Raw genomic sequence first — 7776 nt, 5'->3', positions numbered from 1 at the left:
GAACTAGACCCACAAACGTATGGCCAACTCATCTTTGACAAAGCAGGAAAGAACATCCAGTGGAAAAAAGACAGTCTCTTTAACAAATGGTGCTGGGAGAAGTGGACAGCAACATGCAGAAGAATGAAACTAGACCACTTTCTCACACCATTCACAAAAATAAACTCAAAATGGATAAAGGACCTGAATGTGAGACAGGAAACCATCCAAACCTTAGAGGAGAAAGCAGGAAAAGACTTCTCTGACCTCAGCCGTAGCAATCTCTTACTCGACACATCCCCAAAGGCAAGGGAATTAAAAGCAAAAGTGAATTACTGGGACCTTATGAAGATAAAAAGCTTCTGCACAGCAAAGGAAACAACCAACAAAACTAAAAGGCAACCAACGGAATGGGAAAAGATATTTGCAAATGACATATCGGACAAAGGGCTAGTATCCAAAATCTATAAAGAGCTCATCAAAGTCCACACCCGAAAAACAAATAACCCAGTGAAGAAATCGGCAGAAAACATGAATAGACACTTCTCTAAAGAAGACATCCGGATGGCCAACAGGCACATGAAAAGATGTTCAGCGTCGCTCCTTATCATGGAAATACAAATCAAAACCACACTCAGGTATCACCTCACGCCAGTCAGAGTGGCCAAAATGAACAAATCAGGAGACTATAGATGCTGGAGAGGATGTGGAGAAACGGGAACCCTCTTGCACTGTTGGTGGGAATGCAAATTGGTGCAGCCGCTCTGGAAAACAGTATGGAGGTTCGTCAGAAAATTAAAAATAAATCTACCCTATGACCCAGCAATCGTACTGCTAGGAATTTATCCAAAGGATACAGGAGTGCAGATGCATAGGAGCACTTGTACCCCGATGTTTATAGCAGCACTTTCAACAATAGCCAAATTATGGAAAGAGCCTAAATGTCCATCAACTGATGAATGGATAAAGAAATTGTGGTTTATATACACAATGGAATACTACGTGGCAATGAGAAAAAATGAAATATGGCCTTTTGTAGCAACGTGGATGGAACTGGAGAGTGTGATGCTAAGTGAAATAAGCCATACAGAGAAAGACAGATAGCATATGGTCTCACTCTTATGTGGATCCTGAGAAACTTAACAGGAACCCATGGGGGAGGGGAAGGGAAAAAAAAAAAGAGGTTAGAGTGAGAGAGAGCCAAAGCATAAGAGACTGTTAAAAACTGAGAACAAACTGAGGGTTGATGAGCGGTGGGAGGGAGGAGAGGGTGGGTGATGGGTATTGAGGAGGGCACCTTTTGGGATGAGCACTGGGTGTTGTATGGAAACCAATTTGACAATAAATTTCATATATAAAAAAAAAAAAGAAAAAAGAAATGTAAAGGGAATGTCCCATTAGTTGATTTGTGCTTTTGTTTTGTTTCTCTTGACTCCAGAGACATATCTAGAAAGAAGTTGCTATGGTTGATGTCAAAGAGGCTACTGTCTGTCTTCTCCTCTAGGATTTTCATGACTTCAGGCCCACATTTAGGTCTTTAATTCATTTTGAATTTGTTTTTGTATTTGGTGTATGATAACGTTCTCGTTTTATTCTGTTGCATGTCGCTGTCCAGGTTTCCCAACACCGTTTATTTAAAAAACTGCCTTTTTCCCACTGGACATTCTTCCCTGTCTTGTTGAAGATTAATCTACCATATACTTGTTTGTAATATAACTTGAAGTTAAGAATTGTGGTGCCTCCAGTTTTGGTTATCTTTTTCAAGATTGTTTTGGCTACCTGGGATATTTTGTGGTTACATAAAAAATTTAGGATTGTTTGTTCTAGTTTTGTGAAAAAAATGCTGTTGCTCTTTTGAAAGAGATTGCATTAACTATATGGATTGTGTTGGGTATAGAGGATATTTTAACAATATTTGTTATTTCAGTCCATGAGCATAGACTGATTTTTATATTTCTTTTTGTCATCTTGAGTTTCTTTCATCAGTGTTTTATAGTTTTCAGAGTACAGGTCTTTCACCTCTTTGGTTAAGTTTATTTAATAGTATATATATTTTTTTTTAATTTTATTTTTAGAGAGAGAGAAAGAGATAATGAGCAGGGGAGAGAACACACACACATACACACACACACACACACACACACACACACACACACACACACACAGAAAGAGAGAGAGACAACAGAGAAAGAGAGAGAGAAAATATTGAACAGGCTCCATGCTCAGTGCAGATTCTGACACAGGCCTCAGTGTCATGACCCAGGCATCATGATGTGAGCCACAATCAAGAGTCAGACGCTTATCCATCTGAGCCACCCAGGTGCCCCTATTCATAGGTATCTTATTGTTTATGGTGAAATTACAAATGGGATTGATTCTTTAATTTATCTTTCTCTCACTTCATTACTGCTATACAGAAAGGCAACATATTTCTCTACACTGATTTTGTATACTGTGATTTACTGAATTACTTTATCTAGCAGGTCTTTGGTGGAGTCTCTTCAGTTTCATGACACTATCATTTCATCTGCAAGAAAAGAAAGTTCTCCCTTGCAAATTTGGATGCTATTTATTACTTTTTGTTGTCTCCCAGCTGTGGCTAGTACTTCAAGTACTATTTTATATAACAGTGGTCAGATGGACATCTGTATCTAGTTCCTGACTGGAGAGGAAAAGCTCTCGGTTTATCCCCATTAAGGATGATGTTAACAGTAGCTTTTTTTTACAGATGGCCTTTATTACGTTCAGGTATAGTCCCTTTAAAACTACCTTGTTGAAATTTTTATAATGAATTAATGTTGTACTTTGTCAAATGATTTTTCTGCCTCTATTGAAATAATGACGTGGTTCTCATCCTTTCTTTTACTTTTGGAGAGTATCACGTTGATTTATTTGTGAATTCCTTGCAGCCTAAGGGTAAATCCCACTTGATCATGGTGAATTATTCTTCAATGGGGCATTGGATTTGGTTTGCTAGTGTATTGTTGAGAATTTTTGCATCCATGTTCATCATGAGTCTTTATCTGGTTTTGGTTTCATGGTAACGCTGACCACATAGAATGCCTTTTGAAGTTTTCCTTCCTCTTCTACTTTTTTGAAATAGTTTGAGAAGTATCAGTATTCACTCTTATTTAACTGTTTGGTATAATTCACGTATGAAACCATCTGGCCCTGGACTTTTGTTTCTTGGGAGTTTCATGATTACTTGTTCATGATTGCTGGATATCCGTCTGTCCATGCTTTCTGTTTTCTTTTTCTTCTTCTTCTGTTTTTCTGTTTCAGTCTTGTTAGTTTCCATGCACCTCAGAATTTGTTACCTTCTTCCAGGTGGCCCCACTTGTCGGCATGTAATTTTTCATAGTATTCTCTTATAATTGTTATTTCTGCCATGTTGGTGGTTACTCTCCTGTCTCACTTCTGAATATATTTATTTGGCTCCTTTCTCTTTCTTTTTTGATAAGGCTGTCTAGAGGTTCATAAATTTTATTAATTTTGTAATAATCATGTCCTGGTTTCATTGATGTGTTCCATTATTACTATTACTATTACTATTACTATTACTATTACTATTACTATTACTATCATTTAGTTTCTATATAATTTAGTTCTGCTCTAACCCTTATTATTTCCTTCATTCTGATGACTTTTATCTTTGTATGTTTTTCTTTATGTAGCTCCTTTGGTCTTAAGGTTAGGTTGCTTATGTGAGATTTTTCTTGTTTCTTGAGGCAGGCCTGCATTGCTATCTACCTCCCTCTTAGAACCACTTTTGCTGCATGCCAAAAATTTTGAACTGGTTTGTGTTTATTTTATTTTCATTTTCATTTGTTTCCATGTACTTTTATTTGTTTTCCATGTAGTTTGATTTCCTGACTGACTCTTTTATTTCTTAGTAGCATCTTGTTTAACTTCTATGAATTAGTGACCTTTCTATTTTTTTTTTTTTTATTGTGGGTCACTTCAAGTTTCATAGTATTTTGTTTAGAAAAGGTGCATGGTCTGATTTCAATATTTTGAATTTGTTTAGGCCTGATTTGTCACCTAATATCTGTTCTATTTTGGAGAATGTCCCATGTGCACTTGAAAATAATGTGTATTCTGCTGTTTTCGAATGGAATGTTCTAAATATATCTGTTAGGTCCATCTGTTCCAGTGTGTCATTCAAAGCCATTGTGTACTTTCTGATTTTCTGTTCATAAGATTTGTGTATTGATGTTAAGTGTGGTGTTAAAGCCTCCTACCATGATATTGTTATTAAGTAGCACCTTTATGATTGTTATTAAACATTTTATATATTTGGGTGTTCCCATGTTGCTGTTTACTTAATTATTTACAATGTTAGATCTTCTGGTTGGATTGTCTCCTTATGTATGGTATAGTGTCCTTCTGAATCTCATTACAGACTTTCTTTTAAAGTAAAGTTTCTCTAGGTGCACCTGCATGGCTCAGTAAGTTAAGTGTCTGACTCTTAATTTCAGCTAAGGTTGTGATCTCACTGTGAGATCGAGCCTTACATTGAGCTCTGCACTGACAACATGGAGCCGGCTTGGGATTTTTGTTCTTGCTCTTTCTTTGCCTCTCCTTCACTCTCTCTATCTTTCAAAATAAATTAATAAGAATTTAAAAACATTAAGTAGAGATTACCTAATATAAATACTGCCAGTCTATCTTTATTTTTATTTTTTTTTTTTGACAACCATTTGTATGGTAAGCATTTCTACATCAAAATAAAAGACTTCTGCATGGTAAAGGGAACAATCAATAAAACAAAATGGCTACCTTCAGAATTGGAGAAGATATTTGCAAATGTCATATATGATAAAACACTCATATTAAAAATATATAAAGAACTTATAAACTCAACACTCAAATAATGAATAATTGAATTAAAAATGGGCTGAAGACATAAATAGACATTTTTCTAAAGAATACGTCCAGATAACCAACAGACACAAGAAAAGATGCCCATCTTCACGGATCATCTGGGAAATACAAAGCAAAACTACAATGAGATATCACTTCACACCCTTGAGAATGAATAAAATCAAATTCAGAAGAAACAATGAGTGTTGGCAAGAATGTGGAGAAAAAGAACCCTCATGCACTGTTGGTGGGAATGCAGACTGATACAGCCACTTTTGAGAACAGTATGTAGGTTCCTCAAAATGTTAAAACTAGAACTGCCTTACAACCCATTTGTACTGCTTAGTGTGTACCCCAAAAAGTACAAAAACACTAATTCAAATGGATACATTCATTTTTATTTTTATTACAGCATTATTTACAATTGTAAATTTGGAAGCAGCTCAAATGCCAAAGGGTAGATGAATGGATAAAGAAGAAATAATAGAATATTATTCATTCATTAAAAAAAAGAATGAAACCTTACTATTTTCAAGAGATAAATATTTTATTTTATTTTATTTTTTTTATATGAAATTTATTGTCAAATTGGTTTCCATACAACACCCAGTGCTCATCCCAAAAGGTGCCCTCCTCAGTACCCATCACCCACCCTCTCCTCCCTCCCACCCCCCATCAATCCTTAGTTTGTTCTCAGTTCTCAACAGTCTCTTATGCTTTGGCTCTCTCCCACTCTAACCTCTTTTTTTTTTTTTGTTCCCCTCCCCCATGGGCTTCTCTTAAGTTTCTCAGGATCCACATAAGAGTGAAACCATATGGTATCTGTCTTTCTCTGTATGGCTTATTTCACTTAGCATCACACTCTCCAGTTCCATCCACGTTGCTACAAAAGGCCATATTTCATTTTTTCTCATTGCCACGTAGTACTCCATTGTGTATATAAACCACAATTTCTTTATCCATTCATCAGTTGATGGACATTTAGGCTCTTTCCATAATTTGGCTATTGTTGAGAGTGCTGCTATGAACATTGGGGTAAAGTGCCCCTATGCATCAGTACTCCTGTGTTCCTTAGATAAATTCCTAGCAGTGCTATTGCTGGGTCATAGGGTAGGTCTATTTTTAATTTTCTGAGGAACCTCCACACTGCTTTCCAGAGCGGCTGCACCAATTTGCATTCCCACCAACAGTGCAAGAGGGTTCCCGTTTCTCCACATCCTCTCCAGCATCTATAGTCTCCTGATTTGTTCATTTTGGCCACTCTGACTGGCGTGAGGTGATACCTGAGTGTGGTTTTGATTTGTATTTCCCTGATAAGGAGCGACGCTGAACATCTTTTCATGTGCCTGTTGGCCATCCGGATATCTTCTTTAGAGAAGTGTCTATTCATGTTTTCTGCCCATTTCTTCACTGGGTTATTTGCTTTTCGGGTGTGGAGTTTGGTGAGCTCTTTATAGATTTTGGATACTAGCCCTTTGTCCGATATGTCATTTGCAAATATCTTTTCCCATTCCGTTGGTTGCCTTTTCGTTTTGTTGGTTGTTTCCTTTGCTGTGCAGAAGCTTTTTATCTTCATAAGGTCCCAGGAATTCACTTTTGCTTTTAATTCCCTTGCCTTTGGGGATGTGTCGAGTAAGAGATTGCTACGGCTGAGGTCAGAGAGGTCTTTTCCTGCTTTCTCCTCTAAGGTTTTGATGGTTTCCTGTCTCACATTCAGGTCCTTTATCCATTTTGAGTTTATTTTTGTGAATGGTGTGAGAAAGTGGTCTAGTTTCATTCTTCTGCATGTTGCTGTCCAGTTCTCCCAGCACCATTTGTTAAAGAGACTGTCTTTTTTCCATTGGATGTTCTTTCCTGCTTTGTCAAAGATGAGTTGGCCATACGTTTGTGGGTCTAGTTCTGGGGTTTCTATTCTATTCCATTGGTCTATGTGTCTGTTTTTCTGACAATACCATGCTGTCTTGATGATGACAGCTTTGTAGTAGAGGCTAAAGTCTGGGATTGTGATGCCTCCTGCTTTGGTCTTCTTCTTCAAAATTACTTTGGCTATTCGGGGCCTTTTGTGGTTCCATATGAATTTTAGGATTGCTTGTTCTAGTTTCGAGAAGAATGCTGGTGCAATTTTGATTGGGATTGCATTGAATGTGTAGATAGCTTTGGGTAGTATTGACATTTTGACAATATTTATTCTTCCAATCCATGAGCAGGGAATGTCTTTCCATTTCTTTAAATCTTCTTCAATTACCTTCATAAGCTTTCTATAGTTTTCAGCATACAGATCCTTTACATCTTTGGTTAGATTTATTCCTAGGTATTTTATGCTTCTTGGTGCAATTGTGAATGGGATCAGTTTCTTTATTTGTCTTTCTGTTGCTTCATTGTTAGTGTATAAGAATGCAACTGATTTCTGTACATTGATTTTGTATCCTGCAACTTTGCTGAATTCATGTATCAGTTCTAGCAGACTTTTGGTGGAGTCTATCGGATTTTCCATGTATAATATCATGTCATCTGCAAAGAGCGAAAGCTTGACTTCATCTTTGCCAATTTTGACGCCTTTGATTTCCTTTTGTTGTCTGATTGCTGTTGCTAGAACTTCCAGCACTATGTTAAATAACAGCGGTGAGAGTGGGCATCCCTGTCGTGTTCCTGATCTCAGGGAAAAAGCTCTCAGTTTTTCCCCGTTGAGGATGATGTTAGCTGTGGGCTTTTCATAAATGGCTTTTATAATCTTTAAGTATGTTCCTTCTATCCCGACTTTCTCAAGAGTTTTTATTAAGAAAGGGTGCTGGATTTTGTCGAAGGCCTTTTCTGCATCGATTGACAGGATCATATGGTTTTTCTCCTTTTTTTTGTTAATGTGATGTATCACGTTGATTGATTTGCGAATGTTGAACCAGCCCTGCATCCCAGGAATGAATCCCACTTGATCAT

The sequence above is a fragment of the Puma concolor genome, chromosome A1 (genome assembly GCF_028749965.1).
Source record: "Puma concolor isolate L17-30 chromosome A1, mPumCon1.1.hap2, whole genome shotgun sequence".
Classification (NCBI taxonomy): domain Eukaryota; kingdom Metazoa; phylum Chordata; class Mammalia; order Carnivora; family Felidae; genus Puma; species Puma concolor.
Note: the sequence above shows the minus strand (reverse complement) of the source record.